Here is a 15,000-nt window from a genome sequence, read left to right on the forward strand (position 1 = left end):
ACAGTCACGGAAAATGCTACCCCAGATGCTGTGTACTTCATTTGAGGGTTACTTCTCGTGTGGAGAGCTGCAAATCTGTGACAACTGGATCCTGAACCATTTCAGGCAGAATTTGGACGATGTTGATGATGACAGCGGCATCAAAGAAGATCTCATCGGCCTGAGACACAATCGTGGAACCCAAATGAGTCCACCAGTGGTCAGCTGGAGCACTTCTCAGCTGGAAGCATACCCTGTACTAGCAAAGAAAGCTCTCGAAGTGCAGTGCTAGTACCTTTTGCGACTACTTACCTGTGTCTAATTCACATCGAAACCAAAAGTAGAAATCGGCTAAAGTCTGAACGTGATATGCGAGTAGCACTCAGTACAAAGACACCAAGATTTGATGCCATCATAGAAAAAAAACAACAGCAACGAAGTTACTAGGTTTGTTGTGCAGTGCAGGCAAAATAATGTAATCTAATTTTTATTAATATGTACTCTGGATTTTTGTCATGAAAAAAAATGTAAGCTATATGAATGAAGATAAAAAAACGTGGTTTTGTTATTAATACACATCCCATCTTTGTATTTTTTGCATTTTTTTTATTTCAGCAACGGGGGTTGCTAGAACTGACTGCTGATTTGAAAGGGTGCATAAGCTGAAAAAGGTTAAGAACCACTGATTCCTAAGGGAATATCTCCAATTATAACTTTCACCAATGTAAATGTAACTTCTTCTGTTATTCACTACTTGATAAGGGTGGGAGTTAGTCTACCCAAAGATAGTCTTTAGCTCTAAGTTAGATCGTTTTAATGAACCTTTTATAACTCAGACGTATACTGTTTTAACAGAAGAATTTATTTACACACGCACACACACACACATACACACACACACACACACACACACACACACACACACATATATATATATATATATATATATATATATATATATATATATATATATATATATATATATATATATATATAGATATATATATATATATATATATATAATATATATATATATTAGTCATATCACATTACCGTGATTCATATACATATAACGAGCTATAAATGTCCTTTAATATCTAATTCGCTCTACCTTAGCCTTAGCCTTCACTGCCAGTCCTGGAATTGAAGATGTCGATGGTTCGTGCCCGTCGGCCGGCAATTCTATTATCGCTGAATTAATTCCCCTTCGGTTAAACATATATGAAAATATATTAATTCCGAGGGTAGAGCGAATTAGATATCAAAGGACATTTGTAGCTCGATATATATATATATATATATATATATATATATATATATATATCTATATATTGTATATATATATATAATTATATATAGAAAGAGAGAGAGAGGAGAGAGTTTAATGCAGTCATTTTCCACTCTTACAAAAAGTAATTTTCGTTTGTAATGATGCATTAGGTCGATAATTGGTATGTCATCTATTCACAAAGCGTGTGTCTAGACCCAAAGAATCAACGCTCTCTAGAGGGAGAGCAGCCAGCTCAAACTTCAGTGCTGATTCCAAGCCCTGGTAAATAATAACAAAAAATTTTCTCTCATATTATCACACACAAACACACACACACACACACACACACACACACACACACACATACATATATATATATATATATATATATATATATAATGTATGTATATATATATATACATATATACTATATATATATATATAATATATATATATATATATATATATATATATATATAGTGTGTGTGTGTGTGTGTGTGTGTGTTTTGAAGCGTATGAGGGAGAGATGGGGATAAGGAGAATTACTGAAAACAAAATTGAAGAACAGTTTGAGCGGAATATCAATAAAGTAAGTCATCCTACTGCAGGAAAAGGTAGGGTAAAAAAAATGTCCTTGCTAAATGAATTACGATGATGGTATTATATTTCATGAAATATTTATCCTAATTTATCGAGCAGGGTAAAATTGATTTACATTTTCTTCACAAAATGTGTTTTTTATTTATATCCCACTTAGTATAAAGCCAGAATAAATTAATCAGTATCCAGAACAATACTAATTTGCTTTGAGTTTGAATTGTTGAAAGTTGATCTTGACTGTGCCGTAGCAGTATCCGGGTGCAAAGTCTCCGATGATTTTTGGAAAGTTTACTGTTCTCTGTTCTTTGTTCGCTTTTTCTGTTAGTCTCATCATCTTCTTTTTGAGGTCATTTGTCGGGTCTTTTTTAAGTGGCTGAAACTTATTCGTATCACTTAGTATATTATCCATATAACAAAATAACAGCAAGAATTTACTGCAAGCCAAATCTTACGGCCTCACTGGTAATGAAAAATAGTACGGCTCCATCGACGGAGAAAGAGGTTGAATCTGATATAGTTTACAAGTTTGTCTGTGCTGACGAGCAATGTCAGTCCCCCCAAAATTGCTATATCGGACACACAACAACTACACTCAAACGTCGCATGCAGGCCCACAGAAACCAAGGTGCTATTCACCAGCACTTTGTGGATACCCACAATAAAAACCATCCTTGCAAGAACTTCTCACAAACACCAAAATAATCCACAAGGAAGGCAACTACAATCGTTTATTGATATCAGAAGCCGTCAGCATCGCCACGCAACGCCCAAACCTTAACATCCAACGCGAGGCAGACCGATCTTTGCCCTCGTGTAGGAGGGCAGCCCTTCAACCGCGTGGAACAAGACCACTACCACACGCGGACAGGAGCGCACACTGACATTTTGTTAATTAAACATATATGTAATAATATATATTTATGTAAAATTTGTATATAATAACTTACTTTCAACTTTTGATATAATTTCTGTTAACATATTTATTTATTTGTCTTATTTTATGTTTCACTATAGTCTTTTGTAAATATTTTAAAACTAGGTATCTGGCAATTGTACTACCTTTCCGTCCTCATGACGTCACAAAACGCATGTAGGCTCATATTTGTACATTACGGGCTGCTCTGTGAGCAAGAGCCCGTGCTGGCACAAGGCCAGCTTAATCTTAAACAACAAACAACAACATATTTGTATCAGTACGCTTGATAACGTCAATACGTATAAGTTGAACGAACAGCTGTCGCGTTTTTGTAAAAATACTGGAGTAAATGGAAGAACCCCATTATGTGTCCATTAGTAACCTGAAACAATGAAGTGAAGAAAATAATTAGAAAATATGAATCAATTTCAAAAAAGCTGGTAAACAGTGAAAAAGCCATTCTATTCAATGAATGTTATATATATATATATATATATATAATATATATATATATATATATATATATATATATATATATATATATATATATATATATATATATATATATATATATATCTAATAAAAGGAGGCCCATAAAAACACCAAAACCAAATTTGTAGAGAGAAAAGTACTATATTTCAGAGACTGCTGTCTCTCTCTTCAGGTATATGAATGAGAAAAGTTTACAGAAAAGGTGGTATTTATACCAAGAGAGTCGTCCACAAGTAAGCCAATTTAGTCACCCCCGCTGATAATCTTCCTTTAATCTTCTTAAGCGTTGGTTGAATGAACACTGCGTCGACGATGTCCGATGTCCAATTCCCTTTTGAGATTTGTTCATTACCTGCTTCTCTTTTATTAAGGCCGATTCCATCATTTGACTCTTGTACCGGCAGTTGCTGCTATAAATTACACGTGACATATTCCAGTTTATTCTATGGTTAGTTCATTTATATGATTGAAAATAGCCGATTCTGTTGTCCATACCTAACTGACCGTTTGTGTTGTATTTAATCTCTGGGGAAGTGATTTACCTGTAAATCCGATGTAAGATTGGTCACAGTCCTGGCATGGGATCTCATATACCCCAGAGTCTTTGGGCGATGTCTTTTGTTGGACGTTAATCAGGAATTTGGCTAAGGTATTTGGGTAGGTAAATGCAAAAGGGTTGGATTTCCCAAGGGTGTGAGTTACTCTCTTAATCGTCTCCAGGTGGGGAATTTTTTATTTTATTGTTGGGTGTGTCTCTGGTCTTGTCTTTAGGGGGTCGGTAGAAAATTAACGTTTGCTTTTTGTAATTGCTTTCTCAATTATATGGTCAGGATACTTTAAAGATGAAAGTTGCTTGCGAATTAGTTCAAATTCTTTTTCCAGGAAATCTGGGGAACAAAAACTTCGTAAGGCTCTTAAGAATAGGTTGCTAGCTAGACCTATCTTGATAGTATTGTCATGATAGCTAAAGTAGTGAATATATGAAAGTGAGAACGTTGGTTTTCTGTATATGGTAAATTTGTATTCTGTCGTGTCTCTGATTATTAAAACATCAAGAAAAGGAATTTTGTTGTCTGTTTCCCATTCACTTTAAATTTGATGCTGGGCACTAATGCGTTTAATTTTGAGAGGAATTCATTAAAATTACCCCACTTTATTATCCCAATGTTAGTATGTCATCCACGTATCTCATCCACAGCATGTTTTTGGGTTTTATTGCATTTATTACTGTAGTTTCAAAGTATTCCATGTACAGATTGGCTAAAATAGGACTTAAAGGACTACCCATACTACCCGCCCCCGAATTTTTGCTTGTAGAATGATTCCCCGAATGAAAATACGTTATTTGATGCACATAATTCAACTAACTTTATTATTTTGTCAAGTGCCAAAGGAAATGATCTGAATAGGGGGATAATTTTTCCCTTAAAAACTGAGAACGTCCTGTACTGGTACTTTTGTGAATAGGGGGAGTCTACGTCAAGGCTTAAAAGTTTTATGTTGTGAAGTGGTATATGTGCTTCTCTGAATTTGTGACAAAAGTCTTCCGAATGTTTGATGTGACTGGGAGAAAAAGTGCCTAAAATAGGAGAAAGGAGGCCAGCTAACCATTTAGAAATTTTGTAATTGAAAGCTCCGTGCGCATGAAACGATGGGTCTGAATGGAAAGATTGTCTTTGTGAGTTTTGGGAAGACCATAAAAGTAGGGTCAATTTAGGATTAATTACTTTAAATTTCTCTAATAGTTCAATACTCTTTTTGTCTTGGCCAATTAATCTTACTTTCCGAAAAAATTCTGTGGAACGTTCTGGATGGGGATTTTTCGCAGTTTTTTTCGTAAGTATTTGTGTCGCTAAGGAGCTGGTTTGATTTTGTCGAGGTAGAAGTCTTTGTCCATTATTACAATTTTGCCGTCTTTGTCGGATCTACTTATTATAACATCTAACTTTTTTAGCGAGTGGATGGCTATCATGAATCTGCGGGGAACAGGATTTGTTTCTTATGAAGGTCAGTTAAGCATTTAGTAACACTCCTTTTAAACATATCTCTTCACGGCTGTAGTTTTTGTCAGATATGGAATTTATCAAAAGCCTACTATGAAGTCTAGGTTGTTTTGCGGTCTGGCATTAGGGCAAAGGATAAGCCTAAATTTAAAACTAAATGTTGATTTACAGTAAGGGGGGGGTGTTGGATAAGTTTAAAACTTTGTCTTGTTGTTCAAGATTATTCCATGCACTATATCTATTAGGTTATTTAACTTGCATAAAAGTCTGTTGGAATGAGTCACGGTATTATAGGCAGCAATGTCCGGAACAGAATGAAATCAGATACCTGTATACGTGGTCCGTAGTGAGGAGGCGAAGATTAGATTTGAGTTCCATATATCACTCTGCGTAGCACGAAGATGTCGTTTCTCGTATTGGTGATTCTTTCTTCCAGGAAAATCTTGTGTGATAGAGGGAAGGGGTTTGATTGCAGAGTCCATCTCCCGAATCCGTACATTTTTGGAAGTACTTGTTCTTTGAGGCATTCTTCCAAAAAGTATTTTTGGTTTTTCAGCCGGTGTAGTCTGTTCAGTTCTTTTTCAAACTTGCGGAAAACTGGCTGATTCTGGAAGTGAGTGAAGAATCGTGGAAGGCGGTTGAATTCCATAATGGGCTGACAATGACTGGTAAAAGTGTTCTGTAACAACAGAATTCCATCTAATAAAAGGAGCCCATAAAAACACCAAAATGTAGAGAGAAAAGTACTATATTCAGAGACTGCTGTCTCTCTCTTCAGGTATATGAATGAGAAAAGTTTACAGAAAAGGTGGTATTTATACCAAGAGATTCGTCCACAAGTAAGCCAATTTAGGTCACCCCCGCTGATAATCTTCCTTTAATCTTCTTAAGCGTTGGTTGAATGAACACTGCGTCGACGATGTCCGATGTCCCAATTCCCTTTTGAGATGTTCATTACCTGCTTCTCTTTTATTAAGGCCGAATTCCATCCTTTGACTCTTGTACCGGCAGTTGCTGCTATAAATTACACGTGACATATTCCAGTTTATTCTATGGTTATGTTCATTTATATGATTGAAAATAGCCGAGTTCTGTTGTCCATACCTAACTGACCGTTTGTGTTGTATTAATCTCTGGGGAAGTGATTTACCTGTAAATCCGATGTAAGATTGGTCACAGTCCTGGCATGGGATCTCATATACCCCAGAGTCTTTGGGCGATGTCTTTTGTTGGACGTTAATCAGGGATTTGGCTAAGGTATTTGGGTAGGTAAATGCAAAAGGGTTGGATTTCCCAAGGGTGTGAGTTACTCTCTTAATCGTCTCCAGGTGGGGAATTTTTATTTTATTGTTGGGTGTGTCTCTGGTCTTGTCTTTAGGGGGTCGGTAGAAAATTACGTTTGCTTTTTGAATTGCTTTCTCAATTATATGGTCAGGATACTTTAAAGATGAAAGTTGCTTGCGAATTAGTTCAAATTCTTTTTTCCAGGGAATCTGGGGAACAAATTCGTAAGGCTCTTAAGAATAGGTTGCTAGCTAGACCTATCTTGATAGTATTGTCATGATAGCTAAAGTAGTGAATATATGAAAGTGAGAACGTTGGTTTTCTGCATATGGTAAATTTTGTATTCTGTCGTGTCTCTGATTATTAAAAACATCAAGAAAAAGGAATTTTGTTGTCTGTTTCCCATTCAAATTTAAATTTGATGCTGGGCACTAATGCGTTTAATTTTGAGAGGAATTCATTAAAATTACCCCACTTATTATCCCAAAATGTTAGTATGTCATCCACGTATCTCATCCACAGCATGTTTTGGGTGTTATTGCATTTATTACTGTAGTTTCAAAGTATTCCATGTACAGATTGGCTAAAATAGGACTTAAAGGACTACCCATACTACACCCGAATTTTTGCTTGTAGAATGATTCCCCGAATGAAAATACGTTATTTGATGCACATAATTCAACTAACTTTATTATTTTGTCGAAGTGCCAAAGGGAAATGATCTGAATAGGGGGATAATTTTTCCCTTAAAAACTGAAGAACGTCCCGTACTGGTACTTTTGTGAATAGGGAGTCTACGTCAAGGCTTAAAAGTTTTATGTTGTGAAGTGGTATATGTGCTTCTCTGAATTTGTGACAAAAGTCTTCCGAATGTTTGATGTGACTGGGAGAAAAAGTGCCTAAAATAGGAGAAAGGAGGCCAGCTAACCATTTAGAAATTTTGTAATTGAAAGCTCCGGCGCATGAAACGATGGGTCCTGAATGGAAGATTGTCTTTGTGAGTTTTGGGAAGACCATAAAGTAGGGTTAATTTAGGATTAATTACTTTAAATTTCTCTAATAGTTCAATACTCTTTTTGTCTTGGCCAATTAATCTTACTTTCCGAAAATATTCTGGGGTGGGAACGTTCTGGAGGGGATTTTTCGTCAGTTTTTCGTAAGTATTTGTGTCGCTAAGGAGCTGGTTGATTTTGTCGAGGTAGAAGTCGTTGTCATTATTACAATTTTGCCGCGTCTTTGTCGGATCTACTTATTATAACATCTAACTTTTTTAGCGAGTGGATGGCTATCATGAATCTGCGGGGAACAGGATATTTCTTATGAAGGTCAGTTAAAGCATTTAGTAACACTCCTTTTAAACATATCTCTTCACGGCTGTAGTTTTTGTCAGATATGAATTTATCAAAAGCCACTATGAAGTCTAGGTTGTTTTTGCGGTCTGGCATTAGGGCAAAGGATAAGCCCTAAATTTAAAGCTAAATGTTGATTTACAGTAAGGGGGATGTTGGATAAGTTTAAAAACTTTGTCTTGTTGTTCAAGATTATTCCATGCGCTATTATCTTATTAGGTTATCTAACTTGCGTAAAAGTCTGTTGGAATGAGTCACGGTATTATAGGCAGCAACTGTCGGAACAGAATGAAATCAGATACCTGTATACGTGGTCCGTAGTGAGGAGGCGAAGATTATGAGTGAGTTCCATATCACACTCTGCTTAGCACGAAGATGTCGTTTCTCGTATTGGTGATTCTTTCTTCCAGGAAAATCTTGTGTGATAGAGGGAAGGGGTTTGATTGCAGAGTCCATCTCCCGAATCCGTACATTTTTGGAAGTACTTGTTCTTTGAGGCATTCTTCCAAAAAGTGTTTTTGGTTTTTCAGCCGGTGTAGTCTGTTCAGTTCTTTTTCAAACTTGCGGAAAACTGGCTTGACTTCTGGAAGTGAGTGAAGAATCGTGGAAAGGCGGTTGAATTCCATAATGGGCTGACAATGACTGGTAAAAGTGTTCTGTAACAACAGAATTCCATCTAATAAAAGGAGCCCATAAAAACACCAAAATGTAGAGAGAAAAGTACTATATTTCAGAGACTGCTGTCTCTCTCTTCAGGTATATGAATGAGAAAAGTTTACAGAAAAGGTGGTATTTATACCAAGAGATTCGTCCACAAGTAAGCCAATTTTAGGTCAGGTCACCCCCGCTGATAATCTTCCTTTAATCTTCTTAAGCGTTGGTTGAATGAACACTGCGTCGACGATGTCCGATGTCCAATTCCCTTTTGAGATGTTCATTACCTGCTTCTCTTTTATTAAGGCCGATTCCATCATTTGGACTCTTGTACCGGCAGTTGCTGCTATAAATTACACGTGACATATTCCAGTTTATTCTATGGTTATGTTCATTTATATGATTTGAAAAATAGCCGAGTTCTGTTGTCCATACCTAACTGACCGTTGTGTTGTATTAATCTCTGGGGGGAAGTGATTTACCTGTAAATCCGATGTAAGATTGGTCACAGTCCTGGCATGGGATCTCATATACCCCAGAGTCTTTGGGCGATGTCTTTTGTTGGACGTTAATCAGGGATTTGGCTAAGGTATTTTGGGTAGGTAAATGCAAAAGGGTTGGATTTCCCAAGCGTGTGAGTTACTCTCTTAATCGTCTCCAGGTGGGGATTTTTATTTTATTGTTGGGTGTGTCTCTGGTCTTGTCTTTAGGGGGTCGGTAGAAAAGTTACGTTTGCTTTTTGAATTGCTTTCTCAATTATATCCGGTCATGATACTTTAAGATGAAAGTTGCTTGCGAATTAGTTCAATTCTTTTTCCAGGAAAATCTGGGACAAATTCGTGAAGCTCTTAAAGAATAGGTTGCTAGCTAGACCTATCCATTGATAGTATTGTCATGAATAGCTAAAGTAGTTGAATATATGAAAGTGAGAACGTTGGTTTTCTGTATATGGTAAATTTGTATTCTGAGATCCCATGCCAGGACTGTGACCAATCTTACATCGGATTTACAGGGAAATCACTTCCCAGAGATTAATACAACACAAACGGTCAGTTAGATATGGACAACAGAACTCGGCTATTTTCAATCATATAAATGAACATAACCATAGAATAAACTGGAATATGTCACGTGTAATTTTTTTATAGCAGCAACTGCCGGTACAAGAGTCAAACTGATGGAAGTCGGCCTTAATAAAAGAGAAGCAGGTAATGAACATCTCAAAAGGGAATTGGACATCGGACATCGTCGACGCAGTGTTCATTCAACCAACGCTTAAGAAGATTAAAGGAAGATTATCAGCGGGGTGACCTAAATTGGCTTACTTGTGGACGAATCTCTTGGTATAAATACCACCTTTTCTGTAAACTTTTCTCATTCATATACCTGAAGAGAGAGACAGCAGTCTCTGAAATATAGTACTTTTCTCTCTACATTTTGGTGTTTTTTATGGGCTCCTTTTATTAGATGGAATTCTATTGTTACAGAACACTTTTACCAGTCATTGTCAGACCATTATGGAATTCAACCGCCTTTCCACGATTCTTCACTCACTTCCAGAAGTCAAGCCAGTTTTCCGCAAGTTTTGAAAAAGAACTGAACATACTACACCGGCTGAAAAAACCCAAAAAACATTTTTGGAAGAATGCTTCAAAGAACAAGTACTTCCAAAAAATGTACGGATTCGGAGATGGACTCTGCAATCAAACCCCTTCCCTCTATCACACAAGATTTTCCTGGAAGAAAGAATCACCAACTACGAGAAACGACATCTTCGTGCTACGCAGAGTGATATATGGAACTCAATCTAATCTTCGCCTCCTCACTATGGACCACGTATACAGGTATCTGATTTCATTCTGTTCCGACATTGCTGCCTATAATACCGTGACTCATTCCAACAGACTTTTACGCAAGTTAAATAACCTATTAGATAAAAGCGCATGGAATAATCTTGAACAACAAGACAAAGTTTTTAAACTTACATCCAACACCCCCCTTACTGTAAATCAACATTTAGTTTTAAATTTAGGCTTATCCTTTGCCCTAATGCCAGACCGCAAAAACAACCTAGACTTCATAGTGGCTTTTGATAAATTCATATCTGACAAAAACTACAGCCGTGAAGAGATATGTTTAAAAGGAGTGTTACTAAATGCTTTAACTGACCTTCATAAGAAATATCCTGTTCCCCCCAGCATATTTTCATGATAGCCGATCCACTCGCTAAAAAAGTTAGATGTTATAATAAGTAGATCCGACAAAGACGGCAAAATTGTAATAATGGACAAAGACTTCTACCTCGACAAAATCAACCAGCTCCTTAGCGACACAAATACTTACGAAAAACTGACGAAAAATCCCCTCCAGAACGTTCCCACAGAATTTTTTCGGAAAGTAAGATTAATTGGCCAAGACAAAAAGAGTATTGAACTATTAGAGAAATTTAAAGTAATTAATCCTAAATTAACCTACTTTTATGGTCTTCCCCCCCCAAAACTCACAAAGACAATCTTCCATTCAGACCCATCGTTTCATGCCGGAGCTTTCAATTACAAAATTTCTAAATGGTTAGCTGGCCTCCTTTCTCCTTTTTCCTTTTTTAGGGCACTTTTTCTCCCAGTCACATCAAAACATTCGGAAGACTTTTGTCACAAATTCAGAGAAGCACATATACCACTTCACAACATAAAACTTTTAAGCCTTGACGTAGACTCCCTATTCACAAAAGTACCAGTACAGGACGTTCTTCAGTTTTTAAGGGAAAAATTATCCCCCTATTCAGATCATTTCCCTTTGGCACTTGACAAAATAATAAAAAAAGTTAGTTGAATTATGTGCATCAAAATAACGTATTTTCATTCGGGGAATCATTCTACAAGCAAAAATTCGGGTTGTAGTATGGGTAGTCCTTTAAGTCCTATTTTAGCCAATCTGTACATGGAACACTTTGAAACTACAGTAATAAATGCAATAAAACCCAAAAACATGCTGTGGATGAGATACGTGGATGACATACTAACATTTTGGGATAATAAGTGGGGTAATTTTAATGAATTCCTCTCAAAATTAAATGCATTAGTACCCAGCATCAAATTTAAAGTTGAATGGGAAACAGACAACAAAATTCCTTTTCTTGATGTTTTAATAATCAGAGACACGACAGAATACAAATTTACCATATACAGAAAAACCAACGTTCTCACTTTCATATATTCACTACTTTAGCTATCATGACAATACTATCAAGATAGGTCTAGCTAGCAACCTATTCTTAAGAGCCTTACGAATTTGTTCCCCAGATTTCCTGGAAAAAGAATTTGAACTAATTCGCAAGCAACTTTCATCTTTAAAGTGATCCTGACCATATAATTGAGAAAAGCAATTCAAAAAGCAAACGTAATTTTCTACCGACCCCCTAAAGACAAGACCAGAGACACCCAACAATAAAATAAAAAATTCCCCACCTGGAGACGATTAAGAGAGTAACTCACACGCTTGGGAAATCCAACCCTTTTGCATTTACCTACCCAAATACCTTAGCCAAATCCCTAATTAACGTCCAACAAAAGAACGTCGCCCAAAGACTCTGGGGTATATGAGATCCCATGCCAGGACTGTGACCAATCTTACATCGGATTTACAGGTAAATCACTCCCCAGAGATTAATACAACACAACACCCGGTCAGTTAGGTTATGGACAACAGAACTCGGCTATTTTCAATCATATAAATGAACATAACCATAGAATAAACTGGAATATGTCACGTGTAATTTATAGCAGCAACTGCCGGTACAAGAGTCAAATGATGGAATTGGCCTTAATAAAAGAGAAGCAGGTAATGAACATCTCAAAAGGGAATTGGACATCGGACATCGTCGACGCAGTGTTCATTCAACCAACGCTTAAGAAGATTAAAGGAAGATTATCAGCGGGGGTGACTAAATTGGCTTACTTGTGGACGAATCTCTTGGTATAAAATACCACCTTTTCTGTAAACTTTTCTCATTCATATACCTGAAGAGAGAGACAGCAGTCTCTGAAATATAGTACTTTTCTCTCTACATTTTGGTGTTTTTATGGGCTCCTTTTATTAATGATGGAATTCTGTTGTTACAGAACACTTTTACCAGTCATATATATATATATATATATATATATATATATATATATATATATATATATATATATATATATATATATATATATATGCAAACTGGAATGCAACTGCCATTTACTCTATAGCACTACAAGCATTTACTAGCTGGTTGAATGCCCTATCTCTCTTCAGTAACTAACTGCTGCAATGCCATCTATGATTATGAAAGCGTTTAACGCTTATTAATATTAATCATTAATGTTGATGACAAGAACAACATTAAAAAGGAAAAGACGTGATGTCAAACATACCTTAACATTAACACAGTCAAATAATTAATTTATGCTAGGTGAATGTGATGAAGAATAGCTAACTGCAGTGTGTAACAATGAAAATAGCAAAATGTGACACGTAATTTTCTCTGTTCACAAGTACTGTTCAGTCTATAGTAAATCTTAGTGAATCACGGCTGCTTCAAGCTCTATTACCTACCAATAGATGACGGACGGGGTATAAACCGCACACTTGCCTGGAAAAGAAGAGAGCACGAAATCAAAATATCATTCTAGTAACATAATGATTATTACAGATGGTTATTACAATAAAGAAAATAGTAATCATAACTGTGATAATCTGAGTTCATTTAATAATAATAGTAATATTTCCTAATAGTTCTATTGAAATAATGTAGCCTATGAATCTATTATGATAGTTACTTTTGATTCTAATCCACGCTCAATTTCTCATACAGTATATCGATTTAAGAACAACGCTACTTATTGATTTAATAATCCGTAATCGTAATAAGAGATAGCATACAGTAACAATTTTACTTTTAATATGTATTATGAATAATATATAATATATATATATATATATATATATATATATATATATATATATATATATATATATATATATATATATACATATATATATATATATATATATATATATATATATAATATATATATATCTATATATATATATATATATATATATATATATATATATATATATATATATATATATATATATATATATAATAATAGAGAGATCCTCACGTGAAAATGAAAGAAGGAGGTACCAAGACTTTCAACTTTTTATTCCAAAGTCATCTTCAGGGTACTGAACAATTTTAAGAGAACAACTTATACAAGAAAGCAACATGAGGCCACAAATAATAAAACAAGTCAACAACCTACTTAAGTATGCAGATAAACATTGTTCAAAATAAAACAAAAGACAGTACTTAACGGAAATATGTAGTTACCTCTAAAATCACAGTACAAAACTATCTGTTTGTAAAATATCTAACAACTTGTTTAACTTTTTTTAAATCATCAAGAATAAAACTTTTTAACAATTCGTCCATCTTAAAAAGACCATCGCTCATATTCATGTTATTAAAAGGAACTAATGAGGCAACCTTCAACTAACAATCTGTCATGCATTGATGAACTTCTAAAAACGACTGTAGCTGAATTCCAGTCTATATAGGGTGTTCAAAATCCCTCACGTGACAAAAAATGGCACTTGAAAACCGTTCGCAACCCGTACATTTATATATGCTGTGTAACTCTCTTACTTAGTTCCTTACCAGATTGTCCAATATAAGGCAAATTACAAATAGAGCAGTTAATTTTGTACACGCCTCCTGTTGTCATCACTGATTTTATTTACAAAACAATGCATTTTGACAGATGAAATATTACTAAAAACAACATTTATATTCAGACATTTCAGGCTACGTACAATTGATAAAAATTCACAGTGGTATGGCAAAACTAAAATATTTTCAATTTCAAACTTACTTGATCTTTCGTGACAATAAAATGATTTTTTGGCACTTTGGAGGCAAGTTCATCAATGCATGACAGATTGTTAGTTGAAGGTTGCCTCATTAGTTCCTTTAATAACATGAATATGAGCGATGGTCTTTTTAAGATGGACGAATTGTTAAAAAGTTTTATTCTTGATGATTTAAAAGTTAAACAAGTTGTTAGATATTTTACAAACAGATAGTTTTGTACTGTGATTTTAGTAACTACATATTTCCGTTAAGATGTCTTTTGTTTTGAACAATGTTTATCTGCATGTTAAGCGGTCTCATGTTGCTCTGTATAAGTTGTTCTCTTAAAATTGTTCAGTACCCTGAAGATGACTTTGGAATAAAAGTTGAAAGCTTGTACTCCTTCTTTCATTTTCACGTGAGGATCTCTTATATACTTCACCCACGGGACCATTGTGGAACTGCCAAGATATATTATAATATATGTATATATATATATATATATATATATATATATATATATATAATATATATATATATATATATATATGAATGTCTTT

Source organism: Macrobrachium nipponense, chromosome 4 (assembly GCF_015104395.2).
Source record: "Macrobrachium nipponense isolate FS-2020 chromosome 4, ASM1510439v2, whole genome shotgun sequence".
NCBI lineage: Eukaryota > Metazoa > Arthropoda > Malacostraca > Decapoda > Palaemonidae > Macrobrachium > Macrobrachium nipponense.